Source organism: Desmodus rotundus, chromosome 2, assembly GCF_022682495.2.
Source record: "Desmodus rotundus isolate HL8 chromosome 2, HLdesRot8A.1, whole genome shotgun sequence".
NCBI classification, from domain to species: Eukaryota; Metazoa; Chordata; class Mammalia; order Chiroptera; family Phyllostomidae; genus Desmodus; species Desmodus rotundus.
The window spans coordinates 60,920,416-60,932,641 of NC_071388.1; positions in this window are offsets into that span (position 1 = coordinate 60,920,416).

Genomic DNA, 12,226 nt, shown 5'->3' on the forward strand with positions numbered 1-12,226 from the left:
ATAGCAGGAGTCTGAACATGAGATCTAACACTGGTGATTGGTAGAATTGGTGGTATTGATACTGTACGACTCAAAATCAATGGGGAGGAGTGCTTTTCATCTAGGCTCAGGATACCAATAGGCTCAGGAGAACAATAGATAACAGGATCAGGATAACAACGTTCTCTTGTGGTGTCACATAACTGTATGTTCTTATATATTTTTGAGTTTACTTAAATTTGTTTCTATTATTAAACTTTTTCTTTTCTTTCCAAAATCGAATATTCCATTTGAACTTAAACACATCTTGAAACAAATTTTAACTCAGAGGACAATTTCAGTTTAGGTCAAACTTGTTCAATTGCTCTTGAATTCTTAAGCTAAATAGACACCTTTTTTTTTAACTTGTTGAAGAATATTTCTATTGTTGACCAATTTTATTTTTTTATTATTTTTTTACTTTATCGTAGTTTTTTCATTACCATTTAATCCCCTTATACCCCCACCCTGCCCCAATCACCACACTTATCCATGACAACTTTTTTTTTCAAGATTTGTTGGTGATTTTTGACTTATTAGTATTCACCTTATGAAAATCCTTTATTTATTTAAGATCAGCTCCTAGAACTAGAAACTCACTCCTTTACTGGTCTGCTCCCAGAAACTTCTCTTCCTTACAGAAACTGCAGTGCTTGGGAAAATCATCCCTGCTGCCTTTCTCCTCATCTATTCTCAGCATTGCCACGGTCAAGATGAAGACTGACCTGCCCCTACCTGTGCTATTTGAGCCTTAGTGAACAGGGACCCAAACCATCTCTACACTCCTTTCCACTGGAACAGAATTCTCCCAAGTCCCCACCCCACACTTCTGCATTCACCATTTTTTTCCCTGAACCTTACCAGAAACTTCTCAAAGGTTTTTAATTTTCCCTCTTCCCAACAGCTCCCTCTCGAGCAAAACCGAAGGCACAGAGAGGGAGCAGAGATCAGCTTTCTATCACTGTGACAGTAAGAAGAAAGGGGATGGCAGAAGAGATTCTCCCCTTGGGCCAGTATACTGGCTGCAATTTCCAATTCATTTTCAAGGAGCAACCACAGGAATGAAGGTACAATGGAAAACAAACCTATGTGATTAAAAGCCTGGACTTTGAATCCAGACCAACTACATTTTAGCCGTGCACCCATCTTATTCTCAGATTCTTGGCCTGAAAATGAGTTTAGCACCTCTTGCCCACTGGATTATTGCTCGGGTCACATGGTATATTACATAGGAAAATGTTTAAAGTGCTGTTCATGAATTTCCTTTCCAAAAAAGATGTTTATATTTTCAATCATAACAATCATATATACTCATAAAATTTATGGGAGACTCATAAAAGTACACAAAGAAGAAATTAAAAATTACAAGTCTACCACAAGTTATTAGTTATCTCTATTAAGATAAAATGTTTTACTTATTTTTCTTCTAATCTGCTAGTAATTAAATATGTATATTTATCATTGTTAGGATTATGCTCTGTATATATCTTGTGTCCTTGTGTAGCAGACTGTATTTTCCAAAATGGGCCACAAAACATTTTTTGGTGCCAGAATTTTACTTCTCCATCAAGAGGTGGGGTCTTGTTTTCCCTCCATATATAACTGGCTGGGGCTTGCAGCTGCCTTGATGAATAGAACGTGGGGAAAGTGATGTTGTGTGGTTGTAAGCCTAGGTCATAAAAGGTGATACAGCTTCTGTCTGGCTCTCATTTTTAAGATACTGGCTCTTGAATCCCATCTACCATGTTGTGAGGAAGCCTAGGTCCCATGGAGGACCTATGTATAGGGGTTCTGACCAACATCAATCACTGGACATATGACCTAGGGACCCTTCAGATGATTCCAGCCTTTGGAGCAGCTAGAGAGAAGCTGTCTCCAGTAAGCCCAACCCAAATAACAAATTCACAAACAGAACAAATATTGCCATCATTTATTTCTTAAGTTGTGAATGCACATTTTCTAATGTCTTAAATAGTTTTTACATCAATTTAAGATGGCCAAATATTATTTCATTATGTGGATATTCTATAATTTATATTAAACTTTCCTCTTTGTTTATTTCTTAAAGTTCTCTCCCATCCTTTTTTAAAAAAAAATTATTGATTGATTTGAAAGAGAGAAACACTAATTTATTGTCCCACTCATTTATGCATTCATTGGTTGATTTTTATATGTTCCCTGGCCAGGTATTGAACCCAGAACCTTGTTGTATTAGGACGATGCTCTAAGTAACTGAGCTAACTAAGCTATATGGCCAAGGTTCTCCCATCCTCATTTTATGCTATGATACATAATGTTGCCAAAACCACCTTTGTATACACATTTTGAGTTTTGCTTTTCTGATTGTTTCCATAGACTTTTGAAGACAAAAGTAAACTTTCTATACTTCAGTTACATTGAATTAGCTTTTTGTGGCTCATGAGAATAAAAACTATCTCGAGTATTATTTTTATAGAAAAGTGTTCTAAGATCCAAATATTACACAATTGCATCACAAAATTTTGTAACACAATCATCTTCCAAAATCAAAGACCTCTTTTTGCACTGATTTCTGAATCACAGTCAGCATGACATTTTTATTAAGAATGGTTCTTTCTGTCATGGTTTATACCTATTATCTTTGATTTCCCTTGGATGACTTGTATCCTAGAAGAAATTTATTGTTATAAGATGATGTTTTTACCACTTATGGTAGGCTAAATACAGCCTCCAAAAGGACCACCATATCTGAACCACTGGAATGAATGTTATATGATAAAATAGAATTTGCAGATGTGACTAAGATTTTTAGATAGAAAGTACATCAAAGATTATCCAGAAGGCTATGAATTGCTATTCACAAATGAGAGGCAGATGAGAGATCGAATGCAGACAGAAGAAGGCAATGTGACTATGGAGGCAGAGATTGGAGTGACGCGGCCACAAGCTAGGGCATGCCAGCAGCCATGAGGAGCTGCAGAAGCAAGAAACAGATTGTCCTCAAGGGCCTTTGAAGGGACTGTGGCCCAGCTATACCTAAATTTTGGCTCAGTGAAACTGATTTTGGACTTCTGGCTTCCAGAACACTGACAGAATAAATTACTCTTGTTTTAAGCCACCCAGTTTGTGGTGATTTGTTACAGCAGCCCTAGGACATTTATATATCACTTGTTGCTGCCTGTGAAATATATGAAATTACAAAGGAGTCAATTTACAAAAAATTATTTATTCTTAAAAAGAGGGAAAGTGAGGGAGAAAGAGAGGGAGACAAACATCGATCAGTTGCCTCCTGCTTGCGCCCCAACAGGGGACCAGGCCTACAACCCAGGCATGTACACTGACCGGGAATTAAATTGGTGACCTTTCACTTTGTGGGATGACACCCAACCAACTGAGCCACACCGATCAGGGCCAAAAAGAGTCCATTTCAGCACTCCCAATTCTGTTCCTCACAAAAATCTTCCTAGAGGTGGTGCAAACTCCAGTAAGCACACACAAAATACATTAGAAATCTTTGTGTTTTATGGGTATGAAAATTTAAGTAACGTGTGTTTGCCGTGCTGGGGAGAGAATAATAAAGCAACAAGAACATTCTCATGCTTGAAGTATTTATATTCTATCCTGGACATACAGCAAACAACACGCACAGCGCTCACACAGCAGCTAGAGCTTCCTCAGACTCCACCTTGAGGTACACACTTTGAAATGTGTCAGAATTCAGAGCACGTAAGCATGAAACTATAGCTTGAATCTCCCACCCCAACCCCTCCACCCTCAGAGATATAACTGCACTTGCAGAAAGGAAAATAACAAGGAGTCACAGATAATAGGGCCCCAAAGATCTCAAAGAAATAGGTTAATCTTGCTGTGGATCCTAGCTTGTCATAAAATATCAGTGTGCACTAGCTTCTCTTTCCTTTCCTTGGTTAAAAAGGTCTCTTTATTGTCAAGGTCTAAAAAAAGTCAAGACATAACAAATGAATCCGCAGTGATGTTTGAAAAATATGCCCTGACACATTTGGAACATACCCACTGTTCAAAATCTGCCAGCTAAGAGAAGCTGATTAGAACCCCTGATGGCCTGCGGGGAGCCCCGTCCAGGTGCCTGTTACCTGCTGCTGTCAGCTCTGCCTTGGGCCAGCATGAGCAGAGTGTCCAGTTGCTTCTCATCTTTATGTAAACACCAGACCAGGAGGCAGCCACTGCTGCTGATAGAGACATGAAGGGAAGGTCGCGCTGCTGGAGACTAGGCCGCGGCCCCTCCCCTTCTCTTGCTTGGCATTAGACTTTAGTTGGACCTCTTCAGTGATGAAAGCATCATCCTTTTCTTAAAGAAGTGCCTTGACTTTGGTAGTTTTTTTGTTCCTTCACGTGGAATCAGAAAAGATCCACTCTACACACTCCCCTGAAGCTCAGAACTGAGAGAGACTTAAAATGATCATCACTGTTGGTACCTGCATTTTAAATCGAAAGGACAATTCTCAGGTTGGCCAGAGCCCTGCACTGCATCCCAGGAGGTGGATTTTAAGTGTATTTTCCATCCACATTTTCTTTCTGAGGGTGGGAAAAAACCTGCCAACTTTCATATAGCAGGTATCATTTTTATACTACAATATATTATGAATTAAAGAATTAATGTGATTATGAATAATATAGCATAAGAAAAGTTTTCTAGGAATGAAATAAGTCACAATGGAACAAGCGTTGCTGTCAGCCATGGACAAAGCGGCCGTCATCCACAGGGCAGAGAAATCCTCGTGAGGGGAAACGAGATTCATAAATATGTTCATTTATGTAACAAAAGACTTATTAGTGCCCGCTCTATAAAAGCATTGTGTAATGTCTTAGAAATACAGTGCGGGAATAAGACAGATCTGTGACTGTTCTTAAAGAATGTAAAGCCTAATTAATTGAAAGACTAATAGGAGAGACAGACAAATAGCAATTACCAGTTGGTGTCCTGATAAGGTGCCGCAGGAAAGCCTCTAACCCAAACCTGACCTGCAGTCAGGCTTTGCAAAGGAAGCAATAATTTCTTGGAACTCAGGGGAGGGGCACAGTGTAAGCAGTGGTTTGGTGGTAGGAGATAACTTGAAACATTCAAACACTGAAATAAGGTCATGCTGGTTGAGAGATGAGGCTGGGAAGGTAAAAAGAAACCTCTTTATATGTATTTTGTGAGTAAAAGTAATGAAAGTTATTAAATGATTGTAAGCTTGGGTTAGTGATGCAACCCGGTTTACCCTCTAGAAAGAGCTCTCTGTCTACAATGTACAATATGGCTACTGGAGACTCTGTGGCAAGAGGTGACAGTGGCCTGGGTAATGGTGGTGATAGTGAGGAAGCAGATAGACGGATGACACGAGGAATGTTTAGGAGAGATATTTGTCAGTCTTGGTAAGTGAGCGGGCATAGGGTAAAAGGAGAGGGATAAATCAAGAAAGACTCCTTATTTTCCAGGCTTCACCAAGTAGCAGGTGCAATTACTGAGCTCAGTTTCATACGAATGTACTGAAGGTGTTTAAGTTATGTTGAGGGCAACATGTTCAGCAGACAGTTGGATAAACAAGTTATTTTATCCAAATCTCTCTCAGGAGAGAGATTTAGGCCAAAGGAATAGATTTGGGAGTTGTCAGCATGCAGTCAATAATGGAAGCCACTGGAGCCAAAGAGATTGCTCGAGGAACCTTGTAGGTGAAGGAGAGATGATCACCTGGGACAGAACCCTGAGAAATATGGTGTTTTAAGAGATGAGAAGAGAATCCTGCAAAAGTGTGTATCATGGATGCCAAAAGCAAAGAGTGTTTAGGGAAGGATGGCGTGGGCACAGAAGCCGAATGCAGCCTCCCTCAGTACCCATGCATTTTCTACCCAGGGCAGGGTCCCTCCTCCATACGGTGAAACCATTTTCAGTCATCATCATGCAAAAATAAATAATCATCTTCATTTCGTGATTTGTTCTTTAATTTTAAAATGAGCACATTTTTAACAAGAACAATTTTCAGTTTTAAAGGTATTATTTCAGCTCAGTAAACTATTTCATGTATAGATTAGAATTTGTATTTACCAAGAAAATAACATCTCACAAGTCTCCCTCTGTTTCACCGTTTCCAATCGTAAATACAAATAAAAACTCCTAGTGTAGCAACACAAAATGACAGAATTAAAAGAACTCAATTTCTGTTTCTTTGTCTTTGCAATCTTTGTGTTGTCATGTTTACTTTGAACCTACTGGTTAAAGAAAGATGTGAATACTTGTACCACAGGGTTGGAGACACAAACCACGCTTGACGCGAGCCTGAATGAGTCTGGATGATTATGGATTTACTCTGGAAATGAATGCGTGTAGCTGAGCCCGTATGTGTCTCAGGTGAACTTCCTAACTGCAGACTCCTAAAATTAGCTTTAGGATAGAATATAATATTTGTTAAAGAACATATAATAAAAATGCATTTATTTGAATTTTGCATACATATATGTATACATATAACAAACTATAATATACACACATAACAATAATATGTTACTAAAATGTAACAATAACTATGGCAATTACATGGAACTTACATTAAAAAAAGCATTTTGGGAAGGAGTATTTTCTACTTACATTTTTTGGAGTTGCTGGTATATTGCAATAATAAAAAATGATCAAGTTTTGTAAGTTTTTATTATTTTTAAATTCCTTACACCCCCTTAATGACTATACCCAAGATGTACTCACTGGCCAGCTTTTGGCACACTGCTGGCCTAGACGATAAGTTAAATGAGGCCTGAAAATTACTCATGTATTTGGTCACAAGAAGGTCACGGGTGACTTTGACAAACATAGTTTCAGAGGAGTGGTGGGGAGGAGCCATATCACTTTGGGCTGAGAAACCAGGAAGCAGAAAATCAGTAGGACAGCGACCTACCTTACTGGCCTAGATCCTCCAGCTAACTTCCTGGTCACTCTTTATCCTTTCCCTTTTCCTCCCTGCCTATACAGTCTGTTTCCCAGGCATGCTGACCTTCTCTACTCTTCCCCGAGTTTGCAAGAGCTTCCCTGCTTTTGGCAATGTGGTGATGAGCCACAGTCACAGGTGAATTTGGTCGCTGGAGATAATTAGCTCAATCTGCAAATTATCATAATTTTATATATAAAACCAGTCAGCGCATGGTTCTATCTCAGACTTTTCAGCTCCGGGTGCCGCACCTCTTCCAGGATTTCCCTGGCTCTAGCACCGTGGTTCTCTGGGACTGTAACATGAGGGGTATTTTAATTTTGTAGGTGAAAGGGAGCAAGTCCAGGTCTGTGCACATCACTTTGGTCAGCTCAATCTAGACAATCAGTTGAGCAAAGCAGGAGTTATGGTTGCCTTAATCTGCCCTGCTTGCCCAGGAAAGGCTCTGCTGGATTTTCGCAATGAATGATTCAGATGCATCTAAGTGTTTACATTTGTTGGGAAAGATTGACGTTTTAGGATGTAATTTGATATATTCCTTTTCTCAGTACCTCAGCCCCTCTCTTCCTGGGCTTTGTTGCGTGTTCAGTGCCATGAAGCCACGTGGCACTAGTCACTCCAAGTATCGGCGCGTAGGTCATTATGGACTCCAGAGTCAACCACTTGCCTGTGGTCCAGAGGGAAAACTGGGTTGTGACTTCATTTCCTTCTGCTTCAGACTCAGGGTTTCCCTCAACCCTGTCCTGACCACTTTTATTTGTTAAGTTTAAAATGCCACTTTTGTATGTATTGAGCACAAACAATGTGAACTTACAGAGACTTGTTGATAATGGAACTGCTTGAGGCTGGTGTCCTGGATGGAAAATTGGGCACTTTATTCTGAATATTTGTTTTCAGACTTTGCCAAGGGAGCTCCCCAGCCTACTTAATGCGGATTCACTCTGTCTCTAACAAGAGCCATTTAAATATTTGCAGTGCAGTTCTCTTCAGTGAGTTCAGTTGAATGAATAGTTGAATAAATAGTAACAGGACAAATTTCTCTGAAGGAATAGTGATGTTCCATAATGTCATTTTAAGTACGTATAGAAACCTTTATGACTTTTAAATATTAGAAAATCTCAACAATGTGCAGCTGGTGAGTGAAGCCCTTTTGATAATTGAATATTTTTCTGGGATACTAAGCTCTAGATTTAACAGCTGTCCAGTTGTTGGCATCAAAATGGCTCCAGGTGTTAGGCCAGTGGAGACAGACCAAACCTCAGTTCAGCAACATCAGTACTTGAGTTCTGGCTAAGAAAGAATTCAGAGTCAAAACTCAAATACAAGCAAAAGTTTGTTTAGAAGGTCATAGAGGTAGAATAAGTGAGCCATAGAAGAAATGAGCTCAGGAAACAAGTAAGAGAGGCAAAAGAAGGGCCCTTGGAGCTTAGGAGCAAGAAACAGGCAAGAAAAACTCCCTTGGGGTGGGGAGGGGCTAGGGAAAGGGGCAGGTGTGCTCCCTAGAGAGAGCCTTGCTGGGTCCTCTGTTTTAAGGGCTTTTAAGGGTGGGGATTTTAGGGAAAGTTCCAGGGTAGGACTCAATAGAATGTTCATCAGCTTTCCAGGTGTGTCGTCTCAGGGTCATGGTCTCTACCTCCACTGATTTGTTGATGCCAGGCAAGGGGTCATTAGTCATCACAGCTGGTCCTAATATGAGCTGTGGCATCACTTGGTTGGATTTTGCTGCTATATTGGGCCTGGAGCTCAAACATAACTGAGGCCTAAATATATTTTATATAATTCAGAACCTCATTGTCCTGGGGGCTTAATGCTTAAGGGCTATTCTCAGGCCCCTTTGTTTGTTCCCCCTCTAAAGGTGTCTAACCCATATGACTAGCAATACGCAAGAGGGGGAAAGGTCAGGGGAGGATTTGAATCACATGACCAGCAACATGAAAGGTCAGGGGGCCCTGGCTGGTGTGGCTCAGAGGATTGAATGCTGACCTGCCAACCAAAAAGTTGCTGGTTCAATTCCTTGTCAGAGCACATGCCTGGGTTACACACCAGGTCCCCAGTTGGGGGCATTCAAGAGGCAACTAATTGATGTTTCTCTCTCCTTTCCCCTCTCTCAAAAGATTTAAAAAAAAAAAAAGGGTCAGGAGGTCTAAACCACATGAACAGTGATATGCTAGGGGAAGAAGGGTCATCCTAGGGGTGAGGTCCTTGTTTTTTCAGGTTTTTCCCATTGCTAGTCTCCTGGGGCTTTGTGCCCCAGTGACCTTCTATACCTCGCCTCTTGTACTTGCTCTACTCATGTCTAAATAACTGCCTACCACACAGTCAACAGTGAAAGTTATACTCAGGTATGTAAACACTGACTTTTGCTTATTGAATTTCTCCCCAATTTTGTGATACATATCCAGTACTTTTCTTTGCTATGGCCTATCCAAATCTGAACAAATTTTTGTTACTTACTAGCAATTCAGCTAGAGTTGAATATAGCAAGGCCAAGTGAGAATAATAGGATCCTGTTATTTGCTGATAACAAATTGCTATTTTGTGATTATTTTTCAAGGGACGATATTCATACCAAAATGAAATTTGGAAATCATTTTGCTGTAATACAAAGATCTTTGTTCTAGTCCTGTGTTAGCCATTAGAGCTACCATGTATCCTTAGAAAAATCAATTAACATCCCTGAGCCTCAGTTTCCTTGTGATTATAATTTTGAACCCCCAAAAGAAAGATTCATTTGAAGAGAAGCCCAAGAAGGATTTTTTCTGATGAGATGGATACCCCATGTCAACCAAGGGTCTGAATTTTATAAATAATAAGAGTTTAGAGTAGGGATGCTAAACTCATTTTCTCCAGGGGCCACATCAGCCCCACAGTTGCCTTCAAAGGACCAAATGTAATTTCGACTCCTTAACAGTTAAGGAGTAGTTACATTTATACAGTCCTAAAATTAGTTTGCAACCTGTTGGGTTGCAATGGTGGGAGAAACTCCCAGCCTCACAGGAGAGCTCATTGGAGAGACCCACAGGATCCTAGAATGTACACAAACCCACCCACCCAGTAATCAGCATCAGAAGGGCCCAATTTGCTTGTGGGTAGCAGGGGAAGTGACTGAAAGCTGGCAGAGAGCAGAGCAACTGGTATTGTTCCCTCTGATCCCTCCCCACATACAGTGCCACAACGCAGTGACCTGGGTTGCCCTGCCCTGGTGAATACATAAGGTTTCGCCCCTTACAACCTAACAGGTGTGTTAGGACAAAAAAATATGGCCCAAATGAAAATGGCAAAAATACATATCTATCAACAACTCAATCTAAAAAACAAACTAAGCAAACAAGAACAGAGAGTATCATGGACACGGAGAGCATTTTGATGGTTGCCAAATGGGAGGAGGATGTGGGGGAAATGGGTGACAAGATGAGGGGATTAAAATGTACAAATAGGTAGTTACAGAATAGCCATAGGAATGTAAAGTACAGTGTAGGAAATGGCATAGCCAAAGAACTTAAAGGATGACCCATGGACATGAACAATTGTGGGGGGATTGCCTGAGGGAGTTGGTGGTGCTAGGTGGAGGGAGGAAAAGGGGGAAATCAGGACAACAGCAATACCATAATCAATAAAATATAATTATAAAATAATTTAATTAATGGTTAGAATTTAAAATTCATTCATTCATGCAACAAATATCTATGATGTACCTACAATATCCCAGGCATCATGCATGAAATATATTTGTAAATAAAACATAAAAATGTTCCTATCCCCACAGTTTACATTTTAGTAAGGAAGAAGAGAGAGAAAATTAGTAATAGCTATACTAAATAAGTAATTTGTAGAGAGTATTAGAAAATGCTCTAATGAAGGAAAAAGAGGAGAATATGTAGATTAGAAAGTCTTTATTTTGGGGTCAGATGTTTTTGCAAATAGGATAATAGGAATTTGACAAAGTGCCATTTGAGCAGATTCTTAAAGGCCATAGAGATTTAGTTATTTGGTTATCTGGGGAAAGAGCAATGGGTGTAATCAGTGCAAAAATTCTAAGGCAGGAGTAAGCGCAGTCGGCCTGAAGAACCACAGGAGACCAAGTGTGGCTGAAGTGAAGTGAGCAAGGCAAGTGGGGGTGCATGTCTAAGTCTGCGGGTGGGTCGTGCAGAACCTTGTGGTCATTTACGGGCTAACCCTTTTTCTGGGTGAAATGAGTAGCCATTTGAAAGTTTTGAGCAGAATTATAACATGACCTGACTTACATTTAACAAGATTACCTAACTTGCTCTGCTGAAAGTAGATACGTGGTAAAGCAGGGGTGGAAATAGCAGCGTTAGGAGGTCATTATGGTAATCCAGCAGAAAATATATTCTTGCTTGGATTAGGACGATAACAACAGAAATGCAAGCAGGGGAGATTTTCTTCTTCTTCTGAATATATTTTGAAGGCAGAGATTTATTACTGGATTTGGGTAAAAATTATCAAGCCATATCAATTTAGGATAGTAAGTACACATTAATAGCAAAATAAGCATCACTAAATATAAAATTCCAGTTTCTAATCTAAGTCAACTACATGGATTTTTAACATTCAGTTACAGAAAAACATTTCAACTAAAAGGCAACATCTGTATTCAAACGAATGTTTGTTGAGTTTTAAAAGTTATTTCATTATTCTTTTTTAATCCTATCAGCATTACCTCAAAAGTAGGTGGAAGCAGTTTACTCACATAAAACTTCATTTATTAAGGAACAATTCATAGATACAACAGTACAGAACTAACACTATTCTTCAAAAAGTAATTTGACTGTACCTAAATAAAACTGTGGGTGGTAATAGCATTTTTTGGACAAAATTTGTAGAAATGAAAGAAAACTCAAGTTGATATTTTCAGTTCAAAATATCTGTACAAAAGTAGGTGGCATTTGTTTAACATTCGACCTAGAAAGTCTGCAGAACAACTTTGAAGAGTTCCCAGCATTCCATCATTGGCCATTTCGGGTCCCCAAGATAATTATAATGTTGTGTGTTTGTGTGTCAAGGGGGCGCGTGGGGGGGTGTGTATGTGTGCCTAACATTAACGTTGGTAAATCAAACTGGGTGAGGTATCACAAAGTGTAGGCATTGGTGAGACTGGGATTTTTGTTGAAAAGACAATACATAAATCTAGATAGCATTTCCATTTTTCATTGTATTTTGTGAGCTTCAGCTATAAGATTAAGGATAGGAATATCATTGTAATACTGTGCTTACAAAGTGTTTCAATTAGTATTTGAGTCACTTGCGATGCTGACGAGGAGCAGGAC